Genomic DNA, 13799 nt, shown 5'->3' on the forward strand with positions numbered 1-13799 from the left:
CAGAATAGGCAAATCTACAGAGAAAGCAAGCAAACTAGTGGCTGTCAGTAGGGGGAAGGAGGGGGGAAGGGGAATGGGGAATGACTGATTAAGGGGAAAAAGACTTCCTTTCGGGTGATAAAAACATTCTGGAACTAGATAGTGATGATAGTTGCATAACATTGAGAATGTACTAAATGCCACTGAATGGTAGATTTTCAAGTTGTTAACATGGTGAATTTTATATTATGTGAGTTTTGCCACAATTTTTTTAAAAAGGAATGAAGTACTGATACATACAACATGAGTGAACCTCAAAAACATTATCCTAAATGAATGAAGCCAGTCACAAAAGATCACATACTATATGATTTCATTTAAATGAAATGTCCAGAATAGGCAAATCTATAGAAACAAAAAATAGATTAGTGGTTGCCTAGGGCTGGGGTGGGAGAGAGGGGGATTGGATAGTGACTATGAATGGACATAAGACTTCCCTCTGGCATGATGAAAATGCTCTAAATTAGATTATGCCAATGGCTGTAAAACTCTGTAAATATTCTAAGAACCACTGAATTGAACCCTTTAAATGGGTGAATTTTATGGTGTATAAATTATATCTCAATTAAGCTGATTTTCAAAAGCAAATTGTCAAGTGGTCTAACCACTCCTAAATAAAGACAGAAACTATTAGACTGGGTTATAAAAAAGAAAGACTCAATTCTAAGCCATCTACAGGAAACACGTTTTAAATATAAAGACACAAATGCACTAAAAGTAAAAGAATGACTTACTTTTGACAAAGGAGCAAAGACAATTCAATGGAGAAAAGATAGCCTCAACAAGTAGTAGTGGGAAAATTAGATGCCCATATGCAAAAAAGAGACTGAGACCTTACACTTTCTACAAAAAATAATTCAAAATGAATCATATACCTAAATGTAAAATACAATACTATAAAACTTCTAGAAGAAAATACAAGAGAAAAATCTATATGTGATCTTGGGTTTGGCGATGAATTTTTAGATACAACACCAAAAGCACAATCCACGGAAAAAAAACTGACAAGGTAGACTTTACTAAAAACTTCTGCTCTGTTAAAGACACTGTTAAGAGAATGAAAAGACAAGCCACAGAATGTGATAAAATATTTGCAAAAAACATATCTGATAAAGAGCTGGTATCCAAAATACACCAAAAACATACAGAACTAAACAGTAAGAAAACAGACAACCCAATTAAGAAATGGGCAAAAGATCTGAACATATACTTCACCAAAGAATATATACATATGGCTAACATGTATATGAAAAAATGCTCAACATCATTAGTCACTAGAGAAATGCAAACTGAAATAATGAGAAGGCAATACAGACTTACTAGAATGGCTAAAAAATTTCTTAAAATGACAATACCAAATGCTGATGAAGATGTGGAACAGAACCTTTCATTCATTGCTGATGGGAATGCAAAATGGAACAGCCACTCTGAAAGACAGTTTGACAGTTTCTTACAAAGCTAAACATAAGCTTACTGTATGATTCAGCAATCACGCGCCTAGGTATTTACCCAACTGATTTGAAAATTTATGCCCATACAAAACCTACATACAATGTTTACAGCAGCTTTATTCATAATCACCAAAAACTGGAAGCAAAGAAAATGTCCTTCAATAGGTGAACGGATAAAACAAAAACAAAACCTGATACATTCAGTGACAAATGAGCTATCAAGCCACAAAAAGACTTGGAGGAACCTTAAATGCATATTGCAAAGTGAAAGAAGGCAGTCTGAAAGGCTAATATGATTCCTTTTACACGACATTCTAAAAAAGGCAAAAAGTACTGAAACAGTAAAAAGAGATCAATGGTTTCCAGGGTTTTGGGGTTTGGCAGAGAGGGCTGAAGAACTGAAGTGTGGAAACTTCTACAGATATAAAACTATTCAATATGATACTGTAATGGTAGATACATGACATTACACACTTGTCAAAATTCACAAGACAGAGAGAGAGCTTTAATGTATGCAAAATTATCAAAACCATTGAGGAGGTCATGGGATCCACTGAAGGAATGTGGAGTAGGTCAAGAGAACGTAACTACTACAAATGTTTGAAAACAACCTCACTGAAGGGGTTGGGGTGGAGGGGTGGCTAAATGCTGGCCAAGGTAACTTTAGAAATGAGTAGAGTCTTTAAAACTAAAAGCAACAGGAACTGCAAATAGGCACTCTAGCTGATAAAACTGTTTCACACAGGGATGTGAGTTAACAGTTCTGATACTGCTATACGTGTATACTGGAACTGAACGATTACAAAAATGGATGACAGATGGTGGGGGCCAGGTTTCTCATTGTCGGAGCAGGTATTTACAGATAAGCAAGGGAAGGAGTATCCATGTAGTAATGGATTAAAGTTGGAGCTCACTATGAATTCATATTTAGTTTAATATAAATACAGATGGTGACATATAGAAAGAGTTATAGATATAGGTATACAATGGGTTACTATACACAAGTATAATTCCTTGCAAGAAGACATAGAAGCAACGACATCCAGTAGCAATCAGCACACCAAGCATGCAGATCTTGCTTTCTAACACCATCCTCCAACAAGAGGAACGAAGGCTTCTTGAAGAAATGACTGATTATAGGACTGGGACAGGAAATACAGGTATCCTTTGCTTTTCAAAAGTTCACTATATGCCACTTCACTTTTACAAAAGACCTACATAAGCATCTATTTTTTCTAATCCAAAAGAAATCTGAAAAAAAATTACACTTTTATGGAAAGAGGTGAAAAGCAAAAATAACATTCAGCGTTTTATTTTTTATTTTTCTAACATCTTTATTGGAGTATAATTGCTTTACAATGGTGTGTTAGTTTCTGCTTTATAACAAAGTGAAGCAGCTATACATACACATATATCCCCATATATACAATGGAATATTACTCAGTCAGCATTTGTTTTGCAGCAAGCAGTTATAAAGGCAGTGTGCACCCCAAGCAGAGAGAGGAGAATGTCACCACCAAGCTCCTTCCCCAGGAACTACACTCCGCATCTCTGCATCAAGCTGACATAGCTTTGAACTGTGTAAGCATCCGTGCTTCATCTTGATTTATTGGGTGCATCAGTTAACAAGATGTGCCGTAAAGTAACTGTTTCTTCACTTTACACCATTCTGGCTTAGGAAAGTTTTCATAGGAACACTCTAGTACTTTCATATAGCAGGGGAAACCTTTATACAAAATGAGCCTGCACAGACATAGAAAACAAACTTATGGTTTCCAAAGGGGAAAGGGGCGGGTAGGGACAAATTAGGAGTTTGGGATTAACATATACACACGACTATATATAAAACTGATAACCAACAAGGACCTACTGTATAGCACAGGGAGCTACACTTAATATTTTTAATAACCTATAAGGGAAAAGAACCTGAAATATATATATATATATACACACACACACACACAGACACACACACACACACACACAATCACTGAATCACTGCTGTACACCAGAAACTAACACAACATTGTAAATCAACTATACTTCAATTTTTTTGTTTGTTTGTTTTGTTTTTTTGTTTGTTTTTTGCGGTACGCGGGCCTCTCACTGTTGTGGCCTCTCCCGTTGCGGAGCACAGGCTCCGGACGCGCAGGCTCAGCGGCCATGGCTCACGGGCCCAGCCGCTCTGCGGCATGTAGGATCTTCCCGGACCGGGGCACGAACCCGTATCCCCTGCATCGGCAGGCGGACTCTCAACCACTGCGCCACCAGGGAAGCCCAACTAAACTTCAATTTTTTTAAATTGAGAAAAAAATTTAAAAAACAAAGTGAAAAAAACAATAAAAACAAAAAACCCCAAAATGAGCCTGGAGCATTTTTTCAGTGCCAGAATTAACAAACATGCAAACAAACAAGAACAACAACAAACCCACATTTATGGGTGTATGTCAAAGGAGCATAGGAGCCAACTAAAAGAGCTCCCAATAGCCAAGGCTGGAACAATTTGAACAAATAAAGTAGTACTGGATTATAACCCAAAGCATAAAATAAATATCTGTAAGTCCATGCTGATATAAATTAATGATATGAATAAATTAATAAATGAAGGAAAAGAGACAACTCTCCCATGCAAAGGAATTCTAAATAACTTAAGCAGATACTCTGTCCTCAAGGAGTGTGTAATCCCCTACTCCTTAAGTGAGGGATAAGCTTAGTGACTTCTTTCCAAAGAGTACAGAATGGAAAGGGGGAGGAGAGTAACTTTATGGTGAAGAACATGATAAACACTACCTCAGCCAGGTAATCATAACCAACATCAAAATCACAAGTCACGTTGACAGTATGTACCCCTGAGATGATGTAACGAAAATGGCACTTTATCTCTGCAATCTTCCTCACAATCTAACCTTAAAAAAAAAAAAATCAGAAGAATTCCAATAAAGGGAAATCCTGCCAAATGCCTGACCAGTTCTCCTCAAAAGTGTCATGGTGATCAAGTACAAGGATAATCTAAGAAACTGTTACACCCAAAAGTAGTCTATGGAGACACAACAACTAAACGTAACGAAGTGGTATCTGGATGGGATCCTGGAACAGAAAAAGGACATTAGCTAAAAACTAAGGAAATCTGAATAAACTATAGATTTTAGTTAGTAATAACATATCAATATTGGTTCATTAATTGTAACAAATATACCATACTAATATAAGATGTTAAGAACCTGTGTCTGGGGTATAGAGAACTCTCTGTACTATATTCTCAATTTTTCTGTAAATCTAAAATTGTTCTAAAAAGTAAAGTATTTTTGAAAAAGTACAAGGATGCAAAAATATATGTTATGTACATATTAATCATAAGAAAGCTAGAGTGGCCATATTAATAACAGGTAGACTTCAGAGCAGGGATAACAGGAAACATTTCATAAGAACAATAAAAGTTAAATCATCAAAACATAATCCTAAACATGTACACATCTAACGAGAGAGCATTATATATGCAAAAACTGACAAGTTAAAGGAGAAATAAACAGATCCATAATTAAAGAGAATTCAATACTCCTCATTCAGTAATTCATAAAACAGGTATACAGAAAGTCAGTAAGGATACATAAAATTTGAAGAACACTATCAACTAACTTGACATAATTAGTATTTATAGAACACTCCATCCAACAACAGCAAAAATCCACAATCTCTTCAACTACACACAGAACATTCACCAAGATAAACCATATGCTGGCCCATAAAACAAGCCTGGATAAATTTACAGTAAGTCCCCTATACATACAAACTTTCAGGTTTCGAACTTTCAAAGACACGAACATGTGTTTACAGGTCCAATCACGTAAATTATTTCAAGTGTCTGGCGTACATTGTCATGTGCCTGCATCCTCTAGTAGTGGTTTACTGTACAGTATTGTTGCTGTGCAACATGAGGAGCTTACTAATGAAGACCTGATGGAATTGGAGGCCCAGAGAAAGGACGTAGAGAGACAAGAGGAAGAAAAAGTAACTGAAGAACTGAAGAGATTGACGACGCAGGAAATGGCAAGGGGATTTTCTTTATTTGAGGAGGTACTGTTAGTTTTTGAGGCACAGGACTCAAACATAGAATGGTACACGAAGGTTGTAGCAGCTGTTCAGAATGCAGTCCAGTGCTACCGTGTCATCTATGACAGAAAAAAAGAGCTACAACCCAGACATCACTGGAACGTTTTCTCAAGAGGGTAGATAGAACTGAATCCAGCAAGGAACCAGAACCTGTGCCATCAACGTCAGGCATGAATGAAATTGCAGCCTGCCCTCCGTCCCCTATTGCTGACGATCCTTCAGCTCTACCATCTCCCACCTCCTCTCCCTCCTCCAGTCAGTAACTCTTCTTGCCTCTTCACTTGATGCCAGCCCCTGTAAGCCAGCTATTGTACTGTACTACTGTACTTTTCAAGGTACTGTAAGGTTAAAAATGTTTTCTTTATTTATTGTGTTTGTTTTTTATGTATTATTTGTGTGAAAAGTATTATAAACCCATTATAGTACAGTACTATATAGCTGATTGTGTTAGTTGGGTGCCTAGGCTAACTTTGTTTGACTTACAAACAAACTGGACCTATGAACGTGCTCTCGGAACAGAACTCATTTGCATGTAGGGGACTTACTATAAAAGACTATAAAACAGGGCTTCCCTGGTGGCGCAGTGGTTGAGAGTCTGCCTGCTGATGCAGGGGACACGGGTTTGTGCCCCGGTCCGGGAAGATCCCACATGCCGTGGAGCGGCTGGGCCCGTGAGCCATGGCTGCTGAGCCTGTGCGTCCAGAGCCTGTGCTCCGCAAAGGGAGAGGCCACAACAGTGAGAGGCCCGCATACCGCAAAAAACAAAACAAAACAAAAAAAACTATAAAATATGCAGAACATGGAATTAAATGTGGAATAACAGAAAGATATCTTATAAAATTTCCCTGATATTTCAAAACTAAACAACACTCTTCTAAATAATCCATTAATCAAAAAAGAAACTGTAAGAGAAATCAGAAAATATTTTGAACTAAATGAAAATAACAGAAATCAATTTGTGAGATGCAGCTAAAGCAATGTTTAGAAGGGAATTCTTCTAAATTTTATTATTTTATTACTTATATTAGAAAAGAGGAAAGCTTTTCAATCAGTAATCTCAGTGTCCACCTTGAGATGTTAGAAAAAGAAAAGCAAATTAAACCAAGAGTAAGTAGAGAAAAAAATTAAAAGAAGAGAAATCAGTAAAATTGAAAATGGACAAGCAATAGAAATCTATGCCTCTAAATCAAGAAAAAAACAGGAGGCAGAAATTACCAATGAGTAATGAAAGAAAGTAAATCATTACAAATCCTTTAGACATTTAAAAAATAACAAGGGAATATTATAAACATTTTCATTCTATTTTCAACATAGATGAAATGGACATTTTTTTAAGACACAAATTTCCAAAACTGACATAAGAAGAAACAGAAAATCCAAACAGTCCTATATATATGAATTGCCAATTACCACCAAAAGTAGGAAGAGGCAAGGAAGAACTCTTTCCTGAGCCTTCAGTGGGGGCACCTTGATTTTAGACTTATAGTTTCCAGAACTGTGAGAGAATAAATTTGTTAATTAAACTACATGGTTTGTGGTTGTTATGGTTACCCTAGAGAAACTACTACACATGTTAATATTTTGGACATAGTAGAATAAAAAATGTATTAAAGGTATGAAATTTAATGACAGTTTTTGTTACTTCTTAGTGTGGAGCTACTAGAAAACTTAAAATTACACACGTGGCTTACATTATTTCTAGTGAAGAGCACTAATCTAGCTAGTGCAATAAGGCAAGAAAAAACTAAAGGAATACTGATTGGAAATGAAGAAGCAAAACTGGCTTTCTCTGTAGACATGATGATTATGTATTAAGAAAATCCTAAAGAATCCACATAAAAGCTACCAGAACTGAAAAGTGAATGCAGTAAGATAGAATACAAGGTCAACTTTGTATTGCATTTTTATATACTATCAAGAAACAATTTTGAAAAAGAAAATTTTAAATACAGTATTATTGACAATAGTTAGCATCAAAAAACATTAAATACTTGGGGGATCAATTGAACAAAATATGAGCAATACCTATAAAATGAAAATTACAAAACACTGCAAAAAAACCCTAAAGATATTTAAATAAAGAAGAGATATGCCATGTTAAAGTATGAGAAGACTCACTATTATTGAGATGTCAATTCTCCCTATCAGGCTTTTTGTAGAAACTGACACTCTTATTCTACAATTTATAAGAAAATGCTAAGGATACAAAATAACCAAAACAATTTTGATAAAAACACAATGGTAAAGGAAAAACACTACCTAATTGCAAGACTTGCTATAAAGAAACAGTAATGAAGACAATACAGTATTGGTATAAAGACAGACATTTAGACCAACGGAACAGAGAGAGACCAAAAACCGACCGACAGTTAATTAATTAATTAATTAATTAAAAGGAATCAGATCTCACATAACCTCCAAACCAGTAAGGGGGACTAATATGAAGAAAGGAAGAGACAGAGGGAGGGAAGGAAGGGAGGGAAGAAAAATTAAACTCTACAGAATAAAATAACAAGGTGCTATGATAATACCTCATCTCGCTAACTAGACAGCATGATCAGGAAAGACCTCTCAGAAAAGTACCAGGTAAATGGAAGAGTACATGTAAAGGCTCTAAAGGAAGGAATCTAAAAGTAGGCCAGTGTGACAGGTGCACAGTAGGCAAGGAGAAGATAAGACTACAGATAGGGCTTTTCAATCAGAAGAAAATGTCTGTATAGTTCTCTATTCTATCCACTTTTTTCCATCCCTACCACTGCTGTTCTCAATTCTCATCTAGATGCCTACAAGACCTTCTCGCTGATGAACCTGCAGCCTCACTCAAGCTGCTCTCCCAAATCCATCCTTCACAACTGAGCCAAAGATATTTAACAGCTTAAAATTATTAAATGGCTCCCTGTTCCCTACAATGTATAGTCGGGTTTTTTTGTTGTTGTTGTTTTGCGGTACGCGGGCCTCTCACTATTGTGTCCTCTCCCATTGCGGAGCACAGGCTCCGGACGCGCAGGCTCAGCGGCCACGGCTCACGGGCCCAGCCGCTCCACGGCATGTGGGATCCTCCCAGACCAGGGCACAAACCCGTGTCCCCTGCATCAGCAGGCGGACTCTCAACCACTGCGCCACCAGGGAAGCCCTACTTGCATCTTAATAAAACCCACCACATGCTTTCATTACTTTGTGCCTTTTCACATCTTTGAGTTTTAAATCAAATGTCTCCTCTGTAAACCACCTCTAATACACACCAAACACACTTAGGTATTCCTCTCTGCTCCTATAGCATCATTTGCTCTATTCTAGATTTGTCATGATGTGGTAGTTATGATGCTTACCTACAAGACTATGATGCTTATCCTACTAGACTTTAATATACAGACTGTATGTTATTCATCTTTTTATCCCTGGCAAATAGCACAGTACCTATTTAACAAATAAATTTTTCCATAATTAGAAAAGAGAGACTCCTAACATTTATGCTTTTAGGATCTAAGCATCCCTAAAGTAAGCATACACAATGACAAACTAGATTCAAGGAATCCTTTAAAATATTTCAAAGATTTTAAAAATCCTATAAAATGACTCTTCCATAAGCCAAATAATTATAAATCTAGATTTTTAAATATTAAATTTGGTTGAAATGAGGTCCTCTTAGAAATATTTATGCCCCACAATATTACCATACGAATTAAAAATTTTAGGGACTTCCCTGGCAGTCCAGTGGTTAAGACTCTGCGCTTCCAATGCAGGGGCTGCGGGTTCAATCCCTGGTCAGGGAACTAAGATAGGTTGTGGCCAAAAAAAAAAAAAATATATATATATATATATATATATATATATATATATATGAATATTACTTATTATATTGAAAAATAAAATTAATAGAATTATTACAGAAACTTGTAGCAAGTAACAGAAAATTACAAATTTATATTTTAATCCCTATTCAATGAATTCAAGTCACAAATGCACATCTACAGTTTTCACCTTGCTTTCAGTTCTCAATCAAATACCATATTATAGGAGCCCTCATGATCCAGTGCAAAGGAAGTAGTTCAAAGAATGTTTACATTTTCAAAAGTTTAATTTGGCTTGGACCATCATACTAGCAAAAAGATTTCATTATAGCATTATTTTAAGATTGAAAAAGTGGAATTACTAAAATATTAAAAGACAGAATAGAGAACAAACGTATGGACACCAAGGGGGGAAAGTGGGGGGGGCGGGTGTGGAATGAATTGGGAGATTGGAATTGACATGTATACACTAATATGTATAAAATAGATAACTAATAAGAACCTGCTGTATAAAAAATAAATAAAATTCAAAAATAATAAAAGAATAATGGTTAAACTGTGACAGTACAACTTTGGACTACCACAAAACGATAAAATATAGCAATATGTATTACAATATTATGTTTAAAAAGACAATTATATGAACATTAGCCACAGAATTATACACAAGTATAGACAGGATTAGTATAGTATTATACTAATATACTATAGAGGACTTCCCTGGTGGCGCAGTGGTTAAGAATCCACCTGCCAATGCAGGGGATACGGGTTAGAGCCCTGGTCCAGGAAGATCCCACAGGCCACCGAGCACTAAGCCCATGCGCCACAACTACTGAGCCTGCACTCCAGAGCCCACGAATAGCAACTACTGAGCCCACGTGCCACAGCTACTGAAGCCCCTGCGCCTAGAGCCCGTGCTCCACAACAAGAGAAGCCACCGCAAGGAAAAGCCTGCACACCACAACGAAGAGCAGCCCCCGCTTGCTGCAACTAGAGACAGCCCACGCGCAGCAGCGAAGACCCAACGCAGCCAAAAAAATAATAAAAATAATAAAGAAAACCTTACTCAAAAAAAAAAATAATACATATATATATATAGTAGAAGTATAACAGAATTAGACTACAGAAAACTGTAAATGTAAGCAGGGAGAATTCATTTCTTTCTTTTGAATTTCTCTTAATCATGTTATATTCTTTTCCACTAAAAAGTTAGTTTTCAAGTACCACATGAAGAGAATTGTATTACATTACTTATATGTAAGTATTATGTACTGACATAAATTTAAGCAAAAGTTTTAAGTTTAAAAACTACCTAATTTTTTCCCACAAAATACTAAGTTTTAAATTTCAAATAATAAAGTTATCTGATTTTGGAATTTCCTACAATCTGATGCTAAAGACCTACCCTTTTACACCAGCTATACTATGTAAACTCATTCCCCACGTTTTAACACTTTTAGAGGAATCGCCAGTTCCAACAAGGCATCCCATCACTGCAAGTCTGTCAAACTGACAATCTTAAAGAGGAGGTACAACTTGTGGTACCAGCACAGAGAAGATAAAATTTTAATTCATGTACTATGAAAGCTTATTTGCCCTTACTATCTAAGTTTCAGCAGATACATTATATTGGAAATACAAATTAAAACAAATTCCATTTGCAAATCAAAAAGACCAAATGAAACAACCTGCCTCTGACTCAGCAACTTTTTTATTTTACAACCTGTACTTAAGTTGCAAGGATAAGACTGAAACCTAACTTTCAAACTGAGAAGCAAAACCAGTGCAAAATCAATATTTGTCTTGGCAGGAAACTCCAATGAAAATATGAGATGTTTTGGTCTCAACTCGAGATATAGAAGAGCAAAGGTGCCTCCTTGGGTTATTATCATGCAAAATCCCTTGTCTATAGCTACAAATTAGCTTTTATTGCAGATACTTAACATGTTTCTTTATAGGCAGCGCCTCAGCCAAATAACCTTCCAAATCTGGCACCATGAATTGTTACAGCTTACACACCACTGCAGTTCCTTGTAATTTAAAACATTTGCGTTTTAAGAACAGTCTCCACACACCAACTCTACTGCCAATTTCTCCAGCTGAAAGCTCGACTACAAAATACTATATTTACTCTCAACAACAGAATGCGCTCATTTACAAAGTACACAAGAGTAAGTGACTCCAATACACAACTTCAAAATTTCTAACATCATACCTTTTCCATTATCCAAATTAACAAGCCTAAACAGTAGTACACTAAGTGAGGTACTATGACCAAATTCAACTGCCATATCATCAGTTCAGTAAAATCAGTAATACACAAGATAGACCCCCAATCCCAATCAACTATTTAGCAAAATGGCCACAGGAGATACCAATGAGGGGAAAGTGTGGATTGAGTTTGCCATTACTAGAAAAACGAGTCAAAGCAAGTCTGTATGAGAGGCAGATTAACCTCATGAATACAAATCTAAGTTCATTTCTGAGTTCCAGTCTCACACCAAGAAGGCAGTTTATCACATTTTTAACAGTAATACAAAGAACAGGGCAAAAAATAAAATAGAGAAGTCTTTTTTCATGGTAACGTTGAGAAAGAACAGGTATCCTTCAATGCTCAGAGATAAGTTTTCCTTTTACAATCATTTTTCTCTTATCACGCGTACACAGAAAATCCTACAGTTCTCTGCATTTCAGATAGCTTAATACACACGATCACCTCAAATCAAATATTTATTGAAAACTTACCTCCTTAGCACAAACATTCTCTCCTTACTACATCCTTCGCCTTCTAAACTGAGACCGGAAGGGAAAACCTACTCCTACGGTAAATTAGAGTCTAGGGAGAACATCTTAACACGAGTTTGCACACAATTAAGCAGGTTCAGTAAATCAATTACCCAGACTACAATGCTTGACAATTTCTCTGAAGCAAAAACACACAGACGGCTTAGGGTTCATTACTGGAGATGACTCTTTCCCTCGCATTTACACAAGTAACTTCGGTAACTGCCCTAAATTTTCCCGTGTGAAACAAACAGTTAATAGGAAGGAGGGGGGGCACTATTTAAAAACTGGGTCATTTCCTAATTTATTCTGGTGAGGTACGATCTTCGAGAAGGAAAAGGTCTCTGAAGCAGAAAAAAAAAAGGAGGGGGGAATAGATGACAGCATCCTCAATGCAGAAAAGTTACAGCTCTTTACTAGAGTCGGCAGTAGGGGCTCATTAGTTGGTTTTTTGGTTTAGTCACTCCGAGTTGAATGAAACCTGCCTTCCTAAAAGTCATCGCCAACAAAGAAGCCCTGAGGATCCGCCACGGCAAGGCGGAGGAAGAAATGTCCTCAATTCACCTGCGACACCTGCCCAGGTCCCCAGTTCTCTCCCCGCCCTGGCCCCCAACCCCCTCGGGTACCCCGGTCCCCGCCCCTTGCCCCCCACCCAGGCGGCAGTCTCCTCGGCGGTCGCGAAGGCCCAGACCCCTCGCGCTTCCTTCCACCCCAGTGGCTCTCCGCAGCCGGGGCGGCGGCACGGGGAGGCCCTTCCCGGAGCGGCCTCTCCCCCATCACACCCCGCAGGCTCCGGGGACTCCCCGCCCCCGGAAACCGCAGAGAAACTAGGCCGAGAATGCCAGCCCAGGCCACTCTACGCCTCCTCGGCGACCCCTGCACGCCGGCCCTCGGAACTCAACCCTCCGAGCTGCTACCTGCCCAGCGCCCACCCGGCCCGGGAGCGCGGGGCTAGCTGACGGACGGCGCAGGGTTCCTCCGCGAAAGGCCCTCCGCCGCAGACTCACCTGCTGCCCGCTCCTCCTTCAGCGCCACCCGGGCACAGCCCCTTCCTAGGGCATGAAAGCGCCGGCTTCGGGCCTGGGCGCCCTCGGCAGGGCAGGGCGGGGGACTTGCTCTAGCGGCCGCCGCCGCCACTGCCGCCACCACCGCCCTCTCTGCGCCTGCGCCGCCTCCCGGGCTGGGTCTCGAGGGGCGCCGCTTGCAACGAGGGGTAACAGCAGGGAGCGCGAGCTCGCGCCGGCGCCTCGGCTCACCCGAGGCCGGTGGTGCGGGCGGCGGGTTGCCTAGGAGCTGCGTGCTGCACTGCTGCCCCGACAGCTGACGGCCATGTTTCTGTTCCCTTTTTCTTTTTTCCTCCCTCTCCTTCCGCCCCTTTCCACAGAACAGCACTTTCCTTCCCCCCTCCCGCTCCCTTTCCTACTGCGGGGGCGGTGGAAAAAGGCGTGGGGGGAGGGGTGGGGAAGGGAGGACGCGGGGGCGGGGCAGTGCTCGAGCCCCGCCCCCGGGGAGGGCCGAGGCCGCACGGCCACTGCTCCCCTCCCCCGCGCACCCCGCCGCGACACCCTCAGGGCGCGGGGGTGCCAGTGCCGACAGCCCGTGAGCCCCGCCTCCGCGTCCGCGC

At 39.4% G+C, this 13799-nt stretch overlaps 1 protein-coding gene across 1 annotated transcript in view; it reads right to left on the minus strand.

Moving 5' to 3' along the window:
* The window catches only part of DENND4C (DENN domain containing 4C), a gene marked incomplete at its 3' end in the record, with an annotated part of 123377 nt that extends 109835 nt beyond the window's left edge, over positions 1-13542 (minus strand). Inside the window, exon 1 of the mRNA XM_079706146.1 lies at positions 13183-13542. The remainder of the gene's footprint in view (positions 1-13182) is intronic.
* Positions 13543-13799: the final 257 nt, after the last annotated feature.

This window comes from Hyperoodon ampullatus, assembly GCF_949752795.1.
Source record: "Hyperoodon ampullatus genome assembly, chromosome: 6".
NCBI lineage: Eukaryota > Metazoa > Chordata > Mammalia > Artiodactyla > Ziphiidae > Hyperoodon > Hyperoodon ampullatus.